The following is a 20,912-nucleotide window of genomic DNA, read 5'->3' on the forward strand; positions in this document are numbered from 1 at the left end:
CGATTGATTGATTGATTGAATATTGCATCAGCTTCATTCTTGATATGCCTCCCTCTCCAGTTTCTCCCCTCTCAAATCCTGGCTAATCATTTCTCTCAAACTTCATTCTGCTCATGCCTCCCTACATCTCATAAACCCATTCTTCTTCACCATAAGCAGAAACTCCTGGTCATTGGCTTTTAGGCACTCAATGAACTCTATCCCTCCTACTTAACTACTTTCTTCTCCCATAGCGCTCCAGTTGCAATCTTCCTTTCTCTCAAACTAACCTACTCACTTTACTTCATTCCTGTCTCTCTGCTGCAGACCTCTCGCTTGTTTACCCCTCCTGCAACTCCCTCCCATTTTTTATCTGTCAGACCACAACTCAAATTTCCTCCTGGATTCCTTCCCTGATGAAATTTTAACCTTCTCATATTCCATTCCCCAACTGTTATTTCATTCCCACTGCACCACTTCTTCCTCATTCCCACTGCACCACTTCTTCCTCTTAGCTGTAATTTAAGTGGGTGTCACCCCCCCCACACTTTTTTATAGTACTTGTTAAGCACTTACCATGTGCTAGGCACTGAACTAAGTGCAAGGGTAGATACAAAGTCATCATGTTGGGCACAGTCCGTGCCCCACATGGGGCTCACAGCCTTCATCCCCATTTTACAGATGAGGTAACTGAGGCACAGAGAAGTTAAGTGATTTGCCCAAGGTCACACAGCAGACATGTGGCAGAGCTGGGATTAGAACCCAGGTCTTTTGACTCCCAGTCCTGTGCTCTTTCCACAAGTCCACACTGCTTCTCCCTTTCTAGATTATAACATCCTTGAGGGCAGGGTGCATATATATGAATTCTGTTGCACTGTCCCAAATGCTTGGCACAGTAAACCCCTGCCCCCCATAGCAGTTGCACAAGAAACACTTTTGCATGATTGATTGCGTGTGTATGGGTGTGGGTGTTTGTGTGTGAGAGAGAGAGAGAGCGAGAGAGAGCGAGAGAGAGCGAGAGAGAGAGAGAGAGAGCGAGAGAGAGAGAGAGAGAGAGAGAGAGAGTCTGGCTTATAAGAAGCAGCATGGCTCAGTGGAAAGAGCATGGGTTTTGGAGTCAGCGGTCATGGGTTCAAATCCCAGCTCCACCAATTGTCAGCTGTGACTCTGAGCAAGTCACTTAACTTCTCTGTGCCTCAGTTACTTCATCTGTAAAATGGGGATTAAGACTGTGAGCCCCCCCGTGGGACAACCTGATCACCTTATAACCTCCTCAGCACTTAGAACAGTGCTTTGCACATAGTAAGCACTTAATAAATGCCATTATTATTATTATTGTTCTTAGAAACTGTTTTCCAGGATAATATGGTGTTTGCATGCAGCATCTCTAAAATCTGTATCACAGCATCAAAAGAATGCATTCATTCCATGCACATTTATCCATATGGCGGCAATAGAGTTTGGTGGAAAAATTTGAAATGTGTCCCCTTATTACCAATTGAAACAGTAGTAACTTACAAGCACCACTTTCACCACTAACAAGATGTCCCCTAAAATATGTTAAGCTCACTGTAGGCAGGGAACTTGTCTGCTAATTCTGTTATGTTGTACTCATCCAAGTGCTTAGTGCACTGCTCTGCATACAGTAAGCTCTAAATAAAAATGATTGCTTGAATGAGTGATTGAGTGGACACATCTATGGCTAATAGAGAGGGACAATTGTGGAATCAAGTTTCCTCTAGAAGCTTTGCCTCCTCTCGTATCATCCTGACATGTCCTTTCTGAGATCTGAGGTCACAGCACAAAGACTTGGTAATAATAGTAGTAATTGTGGTATTTGTTAAGCGCTTACCATGTGCCAGACATTGTACTAAGTGCTGGGGTTGATATAAGTAAATTGGGACATAGTCCCTGTCCCACCTGCAGCTCACAGTCTCAAATCCCCACTTTACAGATGAGGTAATTGAGGCACAGAGAAGTGAAGTGACTTGCCCTAGATCACAAAGCAGACAAGTGGTGGAGCCGGGATTAGAACCTTCTGACCCCCAGGTTCATGACCCCCAGGTCCATGCTCTATCCACTATGCCAAGCTGCTTCTCTAGAGGCCTGAGAGTTCCTTCCTATTATAATATCTCTCACCAGTTTCACAAGTAGCGAGGCTTAGTGGACAAAAGCACGGACTTGAGAGTCAGAGGCCGTGGGTTCTAATCTTGTCACTTGTCAACCCCATTGTACAGCTGAGGTAACTGAGGCATGGAGAAGTTAAGTGACTTGCCCAAGATCCCAAAGCAGACAAATTGCACAGCCAGGATTAGAACCATGACCTTCGGACTCCCATGGCCCATCCCACGGCACTATGTACTAATTCTTATATGATGATGTTTTCCCAAACTGTAATCTATTTTAATGTCTATCTCCCCTCTCTAGACTGCAAGCTCCTAATAGGCAGGGATCATGTCTAGAAACTCTACTGCATGACTCAGTGGATAGAGGATATTCTATTTATTTTATTTTGATAACATGTTTTGTTTTGTTTTGTTGTCTGTCTCCCCATTCTAGGCTATGAGCCTGTTGTTGGGTAGGTACCGTCTCTATATGTTGCCAACTTGTACTTCCCAAGCACTTAGTACAGTGCTCTGCACACAGTAAGCGCTCAATAAATATGACAATGAATGAATGAATGAACTGTGTGACCTTGGGCAAGTCACTTAACTTCTCTGTGCCTCAGTTACCTCACCTGTAAAATGGGAATTTAGATTGTGAGCCCCATCTGGGACAACCTGATTACCTTGTAGCTATGCTAGCGCTTAGAACCGTGCTTGGCATATAGTAAGAGCTTACAAATATCATTATTATAATTATTAGTCAGTCAGGCAAGCAGCCAATCTATTTATTGAGCACTCCCTGTGTGCACAGCACTCTCTACTGCTTGGGAGAGCACTATATAACAGTAAGCAGACACATTCCCTGCCCATAACGAGCTTACGGTCTAGCCACTAGACCAAGCTACTGCTCAAGGTGCTTCCTTCTTGAAAGATGAAGCCTCAGAGTGTCCCCTGGTAGCTAAATATCCCCACTCAGTCAGGGCCTCCCTTGCTCCAGAAAGGGGAACTGAAGCCTGGTGGGCCTGCAGAGGGAACCAATCTAGGCCCTTTAGATCAAAGGTAGGGAAGAGAGAGGAGTAGAAGGCCCTTGTGGAGAGGAAAAACAGAGATGCAGTGTGGGTGGACCATTGCTGGTGTCAGAATTCAAGACTCCTTACAGTTTACTCATCCACCTGTGGGCACCCCAGGATCCCCAGGGGATGAAGGGATTAGAGAAGCAGCGTGGCTTAGTGGAAAGAGCACGGGCTTGGGAGTCAGAGGTCATGGGTTCTAATCCCGGCTCCACCACTTGTCAGTTGTGTGACTTTGGGCAAGTCACTTAACTTCTCTGTGCCTCAGTTACCTCATCTGTAAAATGGGTATAAAAGCTGTGAGCCCTATGTGGGGCAACCTGATTACCTTGTCTCTCCCCCAGAGCTTAGAACAGTGCTTGCACACAGTGAGCGTTTAACAAATACCATCATTATTATTATTATCAAGCCCCAATGCTAACTCACTGTATGACCCAGAGCAAATCACTTAACCTTTCTGTGCCTTAGCTCCTGCATCTGGGACATGACTCATGGTTGAGAGTAGTTAATAAAAATGATCATAAAGTCCTTTGATGAGATAAGGACTCAGGATATTAACCTCAGTCATTGAGGGAGAAGGAGCCATCAATAGTACCAATAATTAGAAAGTATCTTGAACTTAAACATCCTTAGCAACTTAGAGTGAAGAAGCAGCTAGGAGGTTCAGTCTATAGCTATGTTGTTTACTTCTGACATCCATCCTCTAAGTGCCTAGCAGAGTGCTCTGCACACACGAAATGGCCAATCAATGCTGTTGATCATGATGGTGATAGTTCACAAATGGACTTTATTTCCTCAATATGCATAAATGTTGACTATTATTCTCTCAACAAGCATGAGAAGCAGTGTAGCCTCGTGGAGAAAGCACCGGCCTGGGAATCAGAATTCTAATCTCGGCTCTGTTTGCTGTGTGACCTCTGGCAAGTCACTTAACTTCTCTGTGCCTCACTTTCCTCAACTGTAAAATGGGGATACCTGTTGTCCCTCCTACTTAGACTGTGAGCCTCATGCAGGGCAGGGACTGTGTCCAACCTGCTTGATTTGTTTCTATCCCAGCACTTAGAACAATGTTTGACACATAATGAGAGCTTAACAATTATCATAAAAAAGTGTCCTTCCTGACAGAGCATTGTGGCCTAGTGCATAGAGCATGGGTCTGAGAGTCAGAAGGACTTAGGTTCTAATCCTGGCTCCACCACTTGTCTGCTGAGTGACCTTGGGCATGTCATTTAACTTCCCTGTGCCGCTGTTACCTCATCTGTAAAATGGTGATTAAGACTATGAGACCCATTTGGGAAAGGGACTGTGTACAACCTGATCTGCTTGTAGCTGTCCCAGTGCTTAGTACAGTTCCTGGTACATAGTAAGCGTTTAACAAATACCACAATTGTTATTATCATAATAATAATTATTATTATTATCCATTCAGCTCAGTATTCTGCCCTGACTGACGAATAGAGCAGTCATCCACCCTAATGAATACCTATTTTATCTAACAAATAATCCTTCCTGACTAGTTTCTCATCTCCTAACCTTATTTGCCTTCCCTTCTGCTTTGCCTACGCATATGGCTATGTACCCCTGAACACTTTGATACTTACCCCACCCAAATCCCCTCAGCACTTATATACATATTTTTATACTCTGCCATTTCCCCTAGCTGTAGTTTTTTTTAATGTTTGTCTCTCATTCATTCCTTTATTCAAGCATATCTATTGAGCGCTTACTGTGTGCAGAGCACTGCACTAAGCACTTGGGAAGTACAAATCGGCAACATATTGAGATGGTCCCTACCCAACAACAGGCTAGGACTGTAAACTCCTTGAGGGTAGGAAACGTGTCTACAAATCTATTGTATTGTACTCCCCCAAAAGCTTAGGACAGGATTGTGCACACGATAAGTGGTCAATCAATACCATTGATTGATTGATTGAGATGCTTAGTTGATTGATCGAGAAGCAGCGTGGCTCAGTGGAAAGAGCACAGTCTTTGGAGTCAGAGGTCGTGGGTTCAAATCCCGGTTCTGCCAGTTTGTCAGCTGTGTGATTTTGGGTAAGTCACTTAACTTCTCTGGGCCTCAGTTACCTCATCTGTAAAATGGGGATGAAGACTGTGAGCCCCTCGTGGGACAACCTGATCACCTTGTAATCCCCAGCACTTAGAACAATGCTTTGCTCATAGTAAATGCTTAATAAATGCTATCATTATTATTATTATTATTATTAGTTGCCTCTAGGGGAGCCAATCGCATACATGTCTATTGGCGAGGGCAGAATGAAAAATTTAAAGGCCCAATGACAGATAGTCAATCAATCAATTGCTAGTATTCATTGAGTGATGACTGTGTGCAGAGCACGGTACTAAGCGTTTGGAAGAATACAATATGAAAGAGTTGGTAGACACATTCCCTGCCCACAGTGAACTTTATAGTCTTGAGGATCTACAATCTAGACAATCTCCAACATCATGATTTAGCAGAAGACCACAGCTACAGACAGATCAGCCTAGCAAGGAGCTTCTCCTGAGAATTTTCCATTTAACCTCCCAAAATAAATATTTTAGGACTCACCTAAGAATGCTTTTGAAATTTTCACTTCAGTTTTCCCTTCTTGAGAAGAGGTTCTGTGATTACTTCAGGTTGATTAACCAGAACTTTTCCTGTGGGATGAGGGGGATGTCTTTTCTGTCTCTTTCTGATTTTCTATCTGTCAGGGAGAGCCTGATTCTGAGTCATGTTTGGGCAAAGAGGCCGAAATGACAGGCACTGGAAACCTAACAACTGTCAATATCGATTAACCTCCGGGGAGTATTCTTCGACATGCTCGGGTTCCTGGTTCAGCCTGAGTAAATTCCATTAACGATAACCATGAGAAGTTTGAATGCTTTGAAGGTGGGTTGGGGAAAATGAGTCAGTAGCTGGTGGGAAGAGGTCCCCCATGCCAAAAACTGCTGCATCCCTAAAAGAGCGGTCACTTCTGTGATTCTCCAACACCTCAGGATCCTGGAGCTGGAATCGTTATTTGTCACTACCTTTCTGTTGTGTGACCTTGGGCAAGTCAGTTCACTTCTCTGGTCCTCAGTCAACTCATCAACTTTAAAGCAGCATGGCTCAATGGAAAGAGCAAGGGTTTGGGAGACAGAGGTCATGCATTCTAATCCCAGCTCCACTACTTGTCAGCTGTGTGACTTTGGGCAAGTCAGTTAACTTCTCTGTGCCTCAGTTACTTCATCTGTAAAATGAGGATTAAGACCGGGAGCTCCACATGGGACAACTTGTCTACCTTGTATCTACCCCAGCACTTAGAACAGTGCTGAGGTAGATACAAGGTACAATGCTTGTATCTACCCAATGTACAATACTTCATCCTCCTGTCTCTCCCCACTTCAATCCATACTTCACGCCGCTGCCTGGATCGTCTTTGTCCAGAAATGCTCTGGGCATGTTACTCCCCTCCTCAAAAATCTCCAGTGGCTACCAATCAACCTACACGTCAGGCAAAAACTCCTCACCCTCGGCTTCAAGGCTCTCCATCACCTCACCCCCCTCCTACCTCACCTCCCTTCTCTCCTTCTACAGCCCAGCCAGCACCCTCCACTCCTCTGTCACTAATCATCATCATCATCATCATCAATCGTATTTATTGAGTGCTTACTATGTGCAGAGCACTGTACTAAGCGCTTGGGAAGTACAAATTGGCAACATATAGAGACAGTCCCTACCCAACAGTGGGCTCACAGTCTAAAAGGGGGAGACAGAGAACAAAACCAAACATACTAACAAAATAAAATAAATAGAATAGATATGTACAAATAAAATAAATAAATAAATAAATAAATAAATATAGTAATAAATATGTACAAACATATATACATATATGCAGGTGCTGTGGGGAAGGGAAGGAGGTAAGATGGGGGGATGGAGAGGGGGACGAGGGGGAGAGGAAGGAGGGGGCTCAGTATGGGAAGGCCTCCTGGAGGAGGTGAGCTTTCAGCAGGGCTTTGAAGGGAGGAAGAGAGCTAGCTTGGCGGGTGGGCAGAGGGAGGGCATTCCAGGCCCGGGGGAGGACATGGGCTGGGGGTTGATGGCGGGACAGGCGAGAACGAGGTACGGTGAGGAGATTAGAGGCGGAGGAGTGGAGGGTGCGGGCTGGGCTGTAGAAGGAGAGAAGGGAGGTGAGGTAGGAGGGGGCGAGGTGATGGAGAGCCTTGAAGCCGAGGGTGAGGAGTTTTCTCCTCACCATGCCTCGTTCTCACCTGTCCCGCCGTTGACCCCCGTCCCACATCATCCCCCTGGCCTGGATTGCCCTCCCTCTGCACATCCGCCAAGCTAGCTCTCTTCCTCCCTTCAAAGCCCTACTGAGAGCTCACCTCCTCCAGGAGGCCTTCCCAGACTGAGCCCCCTCCTTCCTCTCCCCCATCCCTCCCGCCTTACCTCCTTCCCCTCCCCACAGCACCTGTATATATGTATATATGTTTGTATGTATTTATTACTCTATTTATTTATTGTATTTGTACATATTTATTCTATTTATTTTATTTTGTGAATATGTTTTGTTTTGTTGTCTGTCTCCCCCTTCTAGACTGCGAGTCCACTGTTGGGTAGGGACCGTCTCTATATGTCGCCAACTTGTACTTCCCAAGTGCTTAGTACAGTGCTCTGCACACAGTAAGCGCTCAATAAATATGATTGAATGAATGAATGAATGAACAGTGCTTGGCACATAGTAAGTGCTTAACAAATACCATCATCATCAACATCTGTAAAATAGGGATTAAGACTGTGAGCCCCACATGGGGCAGGGACTGTGTTCAAACCAATTTGTATCCACCCCAGTGCTTAATATTCATTCAATCGTATTAAGCATTTACTGTGTGCAGAGCACTAAACTAAGCAGCTGGGAGAATGCAATGTAAAAATAAGCAGACACATTCCTTGCCCATAATGAATACAGTGCTTGGCACATAGTAAGTGCTTCATTAATACCATTATCATTATTATTATTATTGTTTTATTATTATTATCATTTCAGCCACCTTCATCCCAAACAGATGCTATTTTTACTTCCAAGACTTCCAGGACTCGAGATTCTACCAGCTTCCCTGGTTCCCCCATTCCACTATTTCATCATCCGGGTGAGTACTTCCTTTGGTCTGAACCCTTCCTCTATTGCTAAAGTTAAGGCCATGCTCAACCACATCCTCAACTTTGCCGGAGCAACATGGATCCTCAGATTATTCGATGTTCAGCCTAAATGTTTTCAGACTTTCAGGCCATGAGTGTTCTTAAAAAGCCAATGACAAATCCCATAAGGGATTGATTTACCACCAAACATCTGAACAGAAAAGCACTAGAAGCATAACAGGGTCTCTGCAGTGATGAGTAAATATTTCTTGAGCTGCCATAAATACAAACTCCCCATAGGAGTTTTTTCTTACTACCAAAAGGATCAAAAGGACCCAACTCCATAACGCGTTCCTTGGTCTAGTGGATAGAGCATGGGCTTGTAAATCAGAAGGACCTGGGTTCTAATCCCAGCTCTGCCACTTTTCTGGGTGTGACCTTGGGAAGTCACTTCACTTCATCTCTGTGCCTCAGCAACCTCATCTGTAAAATGGGGATTAAGATTGTGAGCCCCAAGTGGGACACGGAGTGTGTCCAACCTGGTTAGTTTGTAGCTATCCCAGAGCTTACTACAGTGCCTGGAAGATAGTAAGAGCTTAACAAATAAAAACAAGTAAGAGCTTAACCATCTTTCCCATCTCACAAGCCCGCAACCTTGGTGTCATCCTCAACTGTGCTCTCTCGTTCACTCCGCACATCCAATCTGTCACCAAAACCTGCTGGTCTCACCTCCACGACAATGCCAAGATCTGCCCTTTCCTCTCCTTCCAAACTGCTACCTTGCTGGTTCAGTCTCTCATCCTATTCCGATTGGATTATTGCATCAGCCTCCTCTCTGATCTCCCATCCTCCTGTCTCTCCCCACTTCAGTCCATACTTCACTCTGCTGCCTGAATTATCTTTGTACAGAAATGCTCTCGGCATGTTACTCCCCTCCTCAAAAATCTCCAGTGGCTGCCTGTCAACCTATGAATCAAGCAAAAACTCCTCACTCTTGGCTTCAAGGATCTTCATCACCTCACCCCCTCCTACCTCACCTCCCTTCTTCTCTTCTCCAGTCTCTTCGGGGGCGTGGGTTCGTATCCCACTGCTGCCACCCCCTGCCCACGTCCTCCCCCCGGCCTGGAATGCCCTCCCTCTGCCCATCCGCCAAGCTCGCTCTCTTCCTCCCTTCAAGGCCCTACTGAGAGCTCACCTCCTCCAGGAGGCCTTCCCAGACTGAGCCCCCTCCATCCTCTCCCCCTCGCCCCCCTCTCCATCTCCCATCTTACCTCCTTCCCTTCCCCACAGCACCTGTATATATGTACATATTTTTGTACATATTTATTACTCTATTTATTTATTTATTTTACTTGTACATATCTATTCTATTTATTTTATTTTGTTAATATGTTTGGTTTTCTTCTCTGTCTCCCCCTTCTAGACTGTGAGCCCGCTGTTGGGTAGGGACCGTCTCTATATGTTGCCAACTTGCACTTCCCAAGCGCTTAGTACAGTGCTCTGCACACAGTAAGCGCTCAATAAATACGATTGATTGATTGATTGATTGATTCTTCTATAGCCCAGCCCTCACCCTCCACTCCTCTGCCACTAACCTCCTCACTGTGCCTCATTCTCACCTGTCCCACCATCGACCCCCGGCCCACATACTCCTCCTGGCCTGGAATGCCCTCCCTCCGCACATCCGCCAAGCTAGCTCTCTTCCTCCTTCAAAGCCCTACTGAGAGCTCACCTCTTCCAGGAGGCCTTCCCAGACTGAGCCCCCTCCTTTCTCTCCCCCTCCCCCCCCTCCCCATCCCCCCTGCCCAACCTCCTTCCCCTCCCCACAGCACTTGTATATATTTGTACAGATTTATTACTCTATTTATTTTACTTGTACGTATTTACTGTTCTATTTATTTTGTTAATGATGTGCATATAGCTATAATTCTATTTGTTCTGACGATTTTGACACCCGTGTACATGTTTTGTTTTGTTGTCTCCCCATTCTAGACTGTGAGCCTGTTGTTGGGTAGGGACTATATGTTGCCAACTTGTACTTTCCAAGTGCTTAGTACAGTGCTCTGCATACAGTAAGTGCTCAATAAATATGATCGAATGAATGAATGAATTAAATACTGTAAAAGATGATCAGTATTATTTATTGAGAGTTTACCATATGCAGACCCCTGTCCTATACAGGGGACACTTCTTATGGAGGAGGGAAGTGGGGCAGGGTCTTCTTGACCCAACAAAGAAACCCATAGAGAGTCACAGCTCTGAATTTACTCAGCAGTAAGAATTATGGGGAATCCATTTAATGCAAAGTACTGTGCTCAGCATAATCCTCATCATCTTCATTCACTAGATGAAAAAGCCAAACTAGACTTGGTGAAAATAAATGTTTGCAGTTATATAAATTGGTAATTATTAAGGGGGTATGTACCCCCTGGGTGACTTGCTGATGGATTGGCCTAAAGATTTTGGAGATTAAACACTTATGGAAGCAGCATGGCTTGGAGGAAAGAGCATAGGTCAGAGGACAGGTGTTCTAAACCCAGCTCCATCAGTTGCCTTTGTATGACCTTGAACAAGTCCCTTAACTTCTCTGGATCTCAGTTTCCTCATCTGTAAAATGGGGATTCAATACCTGCTCTCCCTCCTACTTAGACCGTGAGCCCCATGTGGGACAGGAACTGTCTCCAGTCTGATTAACTTGTATCTACACAGGGCTTAGAACTGTGTTTGACACATAATTAGTGCTTAATAAATATCGTAATTATTAGTACAGTGTTTCGCACACAATAAGCGTTCAATAAATACCACTGACATTGATTAATCAAAGAATGCCTTTTGGATGAATTGATCTCCCAGGAGGGCTCTGGAGGCAGGGTAGAATGTGATTTGGCTGATCCAATTAGGGAGGGAGTTTCAAGGAAGAGGAAGGGCCTGAGTAATTATTTAGAGACAGGAGACGTGATTGAGATTGCTGGTAGAGAGACTTGAAGCCATCGAAATGGGCAGTCATTAGAGAATTTGGATGGGTTCAGATTGGCATTATTTTCAGAAGATGATTGCACAGCTATCTGCATGCAGGTTTAATGAAGAGGCCCGAGGAAAGGACATAACAGGATCCCATGGGAACTCTCTACTTTAGAAACCTGAACTTCCCAAGATGGGTGCTTGAACTCTCTCTGGGCCCCCCCAAGGTCCTCTCAGTACAGAGTTTGCCTTGCTAATTCTCACTTCCAATCAGGGCTCCATGATACCATCTTCTGCCCTAAAAGTATTTCATCAGGGGAGAGCCAGAGAAACTAGCATCAACCCTGACTTCCTTGAATCAACCAATTGTATTTACTGAATGCTTGCTGTGCACATAGCACTGTACTAAGCACTTGGGAGGGTATAATGTAATAGAGTTGGTGGACATTTCCTGTTGATAATGAATTTACAGTCTAGGGTCTTGACAAGTATTTCAGCACTCACTGAACATGCTCATTGGTGTTAAGAAAAATTAAAAAGGCCTTTTCTCCTGAAGGATTCAAAACACTTTTGGATCTAGTGCCTCCTTTTCCTCCTACTATCCCCAACTTCATATTCTTATTGAAGGTACATATCTCCTCCAAGAGGTCTTCCCTGACTAAGCTGTCCTTTTCTCTTCTCCCACTCCCTTCTGTGTCACCCTGACTTGCTCTATATTATTCATTCCCCTCCACCAGCCCCACAGCACTTATGTACGTCTGTATTTTATCGATTTATATTCATCTCTCTTTCTGTTAAGACTGTAAGCTCACTTTGGGCAGGGAATGTATCAGTTTATTGTTGTATTGTAGTCCCCCAAGTGCTTAGTTCAGTGCTTTGCACACAGGAAATGCTCAATAAATATGATTGAATGAAAGGCAAGAATTACTCTCCCCTTTTTACTGATCTGGAAAATGAGGCCCGGAACATTTGAGCAACTTGACCAAAGTCATAAAGATAAGTCCTCTAACTGAGCCCACTGGTATGAAATCTCTAGCATCTGTTTGTAAAAGGATCCAGGTATTGGAAACTGAAGGATAAAAATGCTAAATGGGCTGTGGGTGCTATCTACATGACTTTTGGATAATTACATGCATGCCCTGATCATTTCATTGGCAGTGACTTTCATGAAATAGTAACTCAGTAGCTTTACCTTTTCCCATGTAAGTGTGAAATTAAATTTTGTCACTCCCATAATTTGTTCACTATGATTTTCTTATTAAGGTGTTAATTTCTCTGCTCGACACCTTGGAAAAGGACATCAGGATTTTCTCTAGGAGGACTCATGATAATACTGTGCCCTTTTGCTTTTATCCCCTTCACAAATTAAATGGAGTTTAAGGAGCTCTCCAAAGGAAATGAAATCAGTTAGGGTGTAAATATTCCCTTATCTCACCCTATAGACTGCTGGGCTAGATTATAGCCCTCCGAGGGGCAGACTGGGCTGGGGTCATGGACTCAGTACAGTGAAGACCATTCAGTCATAAGCCATTTCTCCTTCAAAGTGTCCAAATGTCCTTACTTGATTTACATGCCGCCTGTCACCTCTGCCGCTTGCCTGCTATGTGACCTTGGGAAAGTCACTGAAATTTTCTGTGCTTCAGTTTCCTCATCTGTAAAATGAGGGCTAATTACCTGTTCTCCCTCCTACTTAGACTGTGAGCCCCATGTGGGACATGCTGATTATCTTGTATCTACTCCAATGCATAATACAGTACTGGCATACAGTAAGCACTTAAAAATCAACATTATTATTATTTCATTCTTATCCTCTGAGGCATTAGGAACCCTTTCCTAACTGAGAATGGGCCCAGAAAGATATAATTACATCATTCATTCATGAAGCAAGCATGGCCACACTGGTTTGAATTTCCCTGATGATGACACACTGCCTGTCAGTTCCACCATCAGGCAGTACAACACTGAATTTTTGCCTGAATGAGTCCGACCACTGCAGTAGTATAGTTGCTAGACTGTGTTCCTCCAAGGGTGGAAGAGTAGGCCTAGTGGATAAAAACACAAGCCTGTGAGCCAGAGGCACTTGGCTCTAATCCCGATTCTGCCACTTGCCAGATGTGTGACCTTGGGCAAGTCACTTAACTTCCCTGTGCCTCAGTTTCCTCATCTGTAAAATGGGGATTCAATATATGTCTTCCCTCTTATTATGACAGTGAGCCCCATGTGGGACAGGGACTGTTTCTGACTTGATTAACATATAGCTACCCTAGAATTTAGAACAGTGTTGACACATAGTAAGAGCTTAACAAATACCAAAGCACTTAACAAATAGCCTAATCAATAGAGCCCACATCTGGGAGTCAGAAAGACTTGGGTTCTAATCCACCACTTGCCTACTATGTGTCCTTGGGTAAGTCACTTACCTCATCTGTAAAATAATATTAATAATTGTGCTATTTGTTAGGTGCTTACTATATGCCAAACACTGTTCTAAGCACTGGCGTAGATACAAGGTAATCAGGTTGTATACAATCCCTGTCCCAGATGTCTCACACTCTTGATCCCCATTTTTGCAGATGAGGTAATTGAAGCTAGGTTTAAGCACAGTTAAATGGCTTCACCAAGGTCACATAGAAGAAATGTGGCAAAACCAGGATAATAATGATAATTACAGTATTTGTTAAGTGCTTACTCTGTGCCAAGCACTGTTTTAAGTGCTGGGGTAGATAAGAGGTAATCAGGTTGCCCCACATGGGGCTCACAGTCTTCTTTCCCATTTTACAGATGAGGTAACTGAGGCACAGAGAAGTAAAGTGACTTGCCAAGATTACACAGCTGATGAGTGGTGGAGCTGAGATTAGAACCCAGATCCTCCTCCTCCCAAGCCCGTGCTCTTGCCACTAAACCATGCTGCTTTTCTAAGGGATAAGGGATTACGACTGTAAGCCAATGAGAGACATGGACTGTGGCCATGCCAATTAGCTTGTATCTACCCTAGCACTTAGTACAGTGCCTGGCACATAGACTGTAAGATCCGTCTAGACTGTAAGCCTATTTTTGTCAGCGAATGTGTCTTTTAATGTTACTGTGTACTCTCCTAATTGCTTAGTACAGTGCTCTGTACACAGTGAGCACTCAATAAATACAATTGAATAAACATAGTAAGCACTTAATAAATACTATTTCAAACAAAATAAACAAACAAACATTAAAAAATAAGACTGATCAGGGAGTGTATCTTCTCAGTCTGTACGCAATCACAGTCTCTGGCCAGGCTGTGGGAATAGGGAGATCACCCATTGAAGATGCCACTTCGGCATCTCCAAAATTTATCTTTGCAGCTTTTTATTATGGGAAAACTCCCAGCTCACAGGCTGCAGGGAAAATTCATCCTCCTGGGTGTGGTGCAGCTGCACTGGAGCTGTCACTGCAGAAGTACACGCTGTGAATTCAGGAGCCCTGACTTAGCTGTACCCCTGACTTTTCCCTGTGTGAGTTTAGAGGGGATATTTTTTTGAATGATTTTTGTTAAGCGCTTCCCATATGCCAGACACTGGAACTGGTAGACACAAGTTTGTCAGGTTGGACACAGTCCCCTTCCCAAATGGGGCTCACAGTCTTAAACCCCATTTTACAGATGAGACAACTGAGGCAAAGAGAAGTGAAGTGATTTGCCCAAGGTCACACAGCAGACACGTGGAGGAGTCAGGATTACAACCCAGGTCCTTCAGACACCTAGGCCCATGCTCTACCCACTAGGACACTCTGTTTTTCAATTCTGCCTGTGGACCTAGATTCCACCTGGAGGTCTAGTGAGGGGAACAGAATTCCAGGAGTTTGGAAACTCTGCCCCATCCCAGAATGCTGTGTGACAAAGGTTAATTACTCAAACTCTCTGTTCATGAGTTGTTGCAGTGGCAAAATGAGGCCAATCCTCTGCCCTGGAGCAGTTTCAGAGGAGTGTGGCTGGAGGCCCCTTCTCCTCAACACTTTATCCAGACTTGGCTTCACTGACTCCATCCTCTCCTAGTTCTCTTACCTCTCTGGCCATTCATTCTCAGTCTCCTTCTCGGGCTCTTCCTCCCCTTCCCATCCCCTAACTGTAGGGGTTCCTCAAGGGTCAGTTCTTGGTCCCCTTCTGTTCTCCATCTATACTTACTCCTTCGGTGAACTCATTAGTTCCCATGGCTTCAACTATCATCTCTACGCAGATGATACCCAAATCTATATCTCCTCCCCTGTTCTCTCCCTCCTACCAGGCTCGCATCTCCTCCTGCCTTCAGGACATCTCCACCTGGATGTCCTCCCACCACCTAAAACTCAACATGTCCAAGACTGAGCTCCTTATCTTCCCTCTTAAACCCTGTCCTCTCCCTGACTTTCCCGTCACTGTGGATGGCACTACCATCCTTCCCGTCTCACAAGTCCGCAACCTTGGTGTCATCCTTGACTCGGCTCTCTCATTCATCCCACATATCCAATCCTTCACCAAAACCTGCAGGTCTCACCTTCACAACATTGCCAAGTTCTGCCCTTTCCTCTCCATCCAAACCGCTACCTCGTTAGTACAATCACTCATCCTATCCCGGCTGGATTACTGCATCAGCCTCCTTTCTGATCTCCCATCCTCCTGTCTCTCCCCACTTCAGTCTATACTTCACTCTGCTGCCTGGATTATCTTTCTATAGAAACGCTCTGGGCATGTCAACCCCTCCTCAAAAATCTCCAGCGGTTGCCTATCAACCTGTGAATGAAGCAAAAACTCATCACTACTGGCTTCAAAGCTCTCTATCATCTTGCCCCCTCCTACCTCACCTCCCTTTTCTCCTTCTACAGCCCAGCCCTCACACTCTGCTCCTCTAGTGCTAACCTTCTCACTGTTCCTCATTCTCACCTGTCCCTCCGTTGACCCCTGGCCCATGTCCTACCTCTGCCCTGGAATGCCCTCCCTCCTCATATCTGCCAAACTAGCACATTTCCCCCCTTCAAAGTCCTACTGAAAGCTCACCTCCTCCAGGAGGCCTTCCCAGACTGAGACCCCCTTTTCCTCTGCTCCTCCTCCCCTCCCCATTACCCCGACTCACTCTCTTTGCTCTAGCCCCCCCCACAGCACTTGTGTATATATGTACATATTTATATTTATAATCCTATTTATTTATATTAATGATACATATACATCTATAATTCTATTTATTTATATTGATGCCATTGATGCCTGTTTACTCATTTTGATGCGTGTCTCCCCCCTTCTAGACTGTGAGCCCGTCGTGGGCAGGGATTGTCTTTACTTGTTGCTGAACTGTACTTTCCAAGCGCTTAGTACAGTGCCCTGCACACAGTAAGTGCTCAGTAAATACGATTAAATGAATGAATATAACCTTTGGTGTAGGTTGATTTCTTCAGAGATGATGCTACATTGATGTCCCTCAGTGATTTGTTATCCTGGGAGTTTCCCAGAATTCATCAGCCTTGGATGGTGTGCTGTGCCATTCGGAGTGAAGGAGGTGTTGTGCTTGTTAGTTTTCTAGGAAAAGAAATCAGACTGTCAAAATGTAAAAATATCACATAAGTTCATTCCTTGACTAGAAGTCCTGGGATTACTTCAGTGGGAGAATTTCTCTCCTGAACATCTCTCCCAATACCAAACCTTCTCCATGCCTGCTGAGGGAGAGAATTTAGGAGGCACTCCGGCTAGAGACGGATGGCATTTGATGTCAGAAGGGGAAGGCGGAGGAGGTGGGCGATAGCACAGTCTCCCTGTTCCTTCTCACATCACTTTCCTCACTTTAAAAAAGCCTAAGTAAAAAGAGGTCTTGCCTTCCTTTCAGGAAGCTTCCCACAGAAGGGTGGTGGTGGGCGGGGGAAGAAGAAAGCTGCTGAGCGGTAAGGACTTGTGGTGCTGGAGAAAAGTGGGATGAAGTAAAGATTTCTATCAATTGGAAAGAGGAGTCTAGGGGAGCCATGAGAGAACCCTAAAATTCCCAAAAGCCACAGGGCACCAAATGCAGGGAGGTTACTGGAAACTCCTGTTGGGCAGGTTGTTCCAAGGTTGGCCTCAGAGGTCTCACATCAAGCATCAATCAACTGATTGAGCACTTATCATATCAAGCCCTCATTTACTCTTCTCCCACCATCTTCTGCACCTTTCTTATCCTTGTATTTACAAACTTTTTTCTCCCCTTCCTCAGCCCCACAGCACTTACATCCCATAACTGTAATCAATTCATTTCTATTAATGTCTGTCTCCACCTCTAGACTGTAAGCATGTTGTGGGCAATGAACATGTCTCTGAAGTGCTTAGTACTTCGGAGAAGCAGCATGGCTCAGTGGCAAGAGCACAGGCTTTGGAGTCAGAGGTCATGGGTTCAATCCCAACTTCGCCAACTATCAGCTGTGTGACTTTGGGCAAGTCACTTAACTTCTCTGTGCCTCAGTTACCTCATCTGTAAAATGGGGATTAAAACTGTGAGCCCCCAGTGGGACAACCTGATCTCCTTGTAACCTCCCCAGCGCTTAGAACAGTGCTTTGCACATAATAAGCACTTAACAAATACCATCATTATTGTTAGTAGTAGTAGTAGTACAATGCTCTGTACACAGTAAGCACTCAATAAATGGAACTGAATAAATGCAGTAAATGCTTAACAAATACTATTGAAAACAAAATAAACGAACAAAAAACTTAAAAAAGGTAAGACTGATCTGGGAGTGGATCTTCCCAGTCTGTACGCAATCACGGTCTCTGGCCCTACTATGGGAATGGGGAGAATTCCACTGTTATATTGTACTCTCCCACGCACTCAGCACATTGTTCTGCACATAGTGCTCAATAAATACAATTGATTGATTGATTGAGCACTTTGGACCCCATGTACATAGGCTGGCTGAAACAATACAAATTAAACTATAATTTTGGGAACATATCATTGCTTTGGTTGTCATCCATAATTTATGAAATCTGGGTGAGGGATGTGGGAACTGGAGCCATAATGCTTGGCTGCATTTTAATAAGTAGCTGCATTTGGCGGACAAGATAAACTATGATAAATGACTTGAGGAAGTAAGGCTGTCAGAGAAGGAGTTTGGTGGTGATGATGATGATGATGATGATGAGGATGAAGATGATGGTGATGATGATGAAGATGATAGCCCAGAATGAGTCCACGAACCCTCACATCCTGTCATTCAAATCCCTTGCACTGGGGGCTAATGGTTTTAATTTCCATAGAGTTTTACTGGGAAAGAAGGACAATAAGTAAGAATGCAGCTAAAGCACGTGTTTGAGGTTGGGTTGTGGTCCCGATGCAACATTCCTTGTGTCTTGGGCATTCTTGGTGAAGGACATTTAACATTCTCTGATTTTCTGAGAGAGAAAAATCAGACTCCATTGAAAATATTTATTGACAATTATTATTATTATTATTATTATTGTTGTTTTTATGGTTTTTGTTAAGCACTTCTATGTGCCAAGCACTGTGCTATGTGCTGTGTCCAAACTGGGTTGGACACAGTCCCTGTACCACATGAACTCATTGTCTCAATCCTCATTTTACAGATGAGGCAACTGAGGCACAGAGAAGTGAAGTAACTTGCCCTAGGTCACACAGCAGCCATATGGTGGAGCTGGAATTAGAACCCATGAACTTCTGATTCCCAGGCCTGTACCCTGTCCACTAGCCATGCTGCCTCTCAATAATGTGTATGTTCTTGGGCCGGTTATTAGAGGAAAAATTCTTTCTTGTCTGAACATCTCCATTTTAGTTTAAAAGATCCTGAGGCAAAAGTCACTTGCCATGAATACTTCTCCTTGTCACACCACTATCCCCTCCATCTCCAGTCTCTCATCCTATCCTGACTGGATTACTGCATCAGCCTCCTCTCTGATCCCCCATCTCTCCTACTTCAATCTATACTTCACGCTGCTGCCCAGATCATTTCTGTGCAGAAACGCTCTGGGCATGTTACTCCCCTCCTCAAAAATCTCCAGTGGCTGCCAATCAACCTATGCATCAGGCAAAAACTCCTCACTCTCGGCTTCAAGGCTCTCCATCACCTTGCCCCCTCCTACCTCACCTCCCTTCTTTCCTTCTACAGCCCAGTCCTCACCCTCCGCTCCTCGGCCTCTAACTTCCTCACTGTGCCTCATTCTCGCTTATCCCTCCGTCGACCCCCGGCCCACATCCTCCCCCTGGCCTGGAATGCCCTCCCTCCACACATCTGCCAAGCTAGCTCTCTTCTTCCCTTCAAAGCCCTACTGAGGGCTCACCTCCTCCAGGAGGCCTTCCCAGACTGAGCCTCCTCCTTCCTCTCCCCCCATCCCCCCACCTTACCTCCTTCCCCTCCCCACAGCACCTGTATTTTATATATATATATATATTTGTACATATTTATTACTCTATTTTACTTGTACATATTTATTCTATTTATTTTATTTTGTTAATATGTTTTGTTTTGCTGTCTGTCTCCCCCTTATAGACTGTGAACCCGCTGTTGGGTAGGGACCGTCTCTATATGTTGGCAACTTGTACTTCCCAGCACTTAGTACAGTGCTCTGCACACAGTAAGCACTCAATAAATATGATTGAATGAATGAATGAATCTCTCAAGCCCACATCCTTAGCATTATCTTTGACTCCTCTCTCCCTTTAAAACCCATATTCAGTCTATTACCAAATTCTGTCTGTTCTTCCTTTACAACATCTTTGGCATCTTCCCCTTTCTCTCCATCCAAACTGCTATCACACTGGTCTTTCTTTGACTATCGCATCACCCTTCCTTCTGACCTCCTTGCCTGCAACCTCACCCCTCTCCAGTCCAGACTTTACTGTGCAACCTGGGTCATTTTTCTCTCAAATGTCATCCAACACACTTCTCCCCAGTCCTCAAAAACCTCCAACAGTTAGCCATTCCTCTCCACATCAAGCAGAAACTCCAAACCATTGAGAAGCAGCAAGGCCTAGTGGATAGAGCATAGGCCTGGAAATCAGAAGGACTTGTGTTCTAATCTCAGTTCTGCCACATGTCTGCTGTGTGACCTTGGGCAACTCACTTCATTTCTCTGTGCCTCAGTTATCTCATCTGTATTAGATGAGAAGCAGCGTGGCTCAGTGGAAAGAGCCCGGGCTTTGGAGTCAGAGGTCATGCGTTCAAATCCCGGCTCCTCCACTAGTCAGCTGGGTGACTTTGGGCAAGTCACTTAACTTCTCTGCACCTCAGTTACCTCATCTGTAAAGTGGGGATTAAGACTGTGAGCCCCCCCATTGGACAACCTGATCACCTTGTAATCTCCCCAGTGCTTAGAAAAGTGCTTTGTACATAGTAAGCACTTAATAAATGCTATCATTATTATTATTATTATTAGAGAAACAGTATGGCCTAGTGGATATGGGCTTTGGAGGCAGAAGGTCATGGGTTCTAATTCTGGCTCCACCTCTTGTTTGCTGTGTGACCTTGGGCAAGTCACTTCACTTCTTTGTACCTCAATTACCTCATCTGTAAAATGGGAATTGAGACTTTGAGCCCCACAGGGGACAGGAACTGTACTCAACCTGATTTGCTTGTATTCACCCTAGAACTTAGTACAGTGCCTGGTGCTTAGAAAGTGCTTAACCAATACCATTATTATTATTATTATTATTACTATAATGGGAATTAAGACTGTGAGCCCTATGTGGGACA

Source organism: Tachyglossus aculeatus, chromosome 21, assembly GCF_015852505.1.
Source record: "Tachyglossus aculeatus isolate mTacAcu1 chromosome 21, mTacAcu1.pri, whole genome shotgun sequence".
NCBI lineage: Eukaryota > Metazoa > Chordata > Mammalia > Monotremata > Tachyglossidae > Tachyglossus > Tachyglossus aculeatus.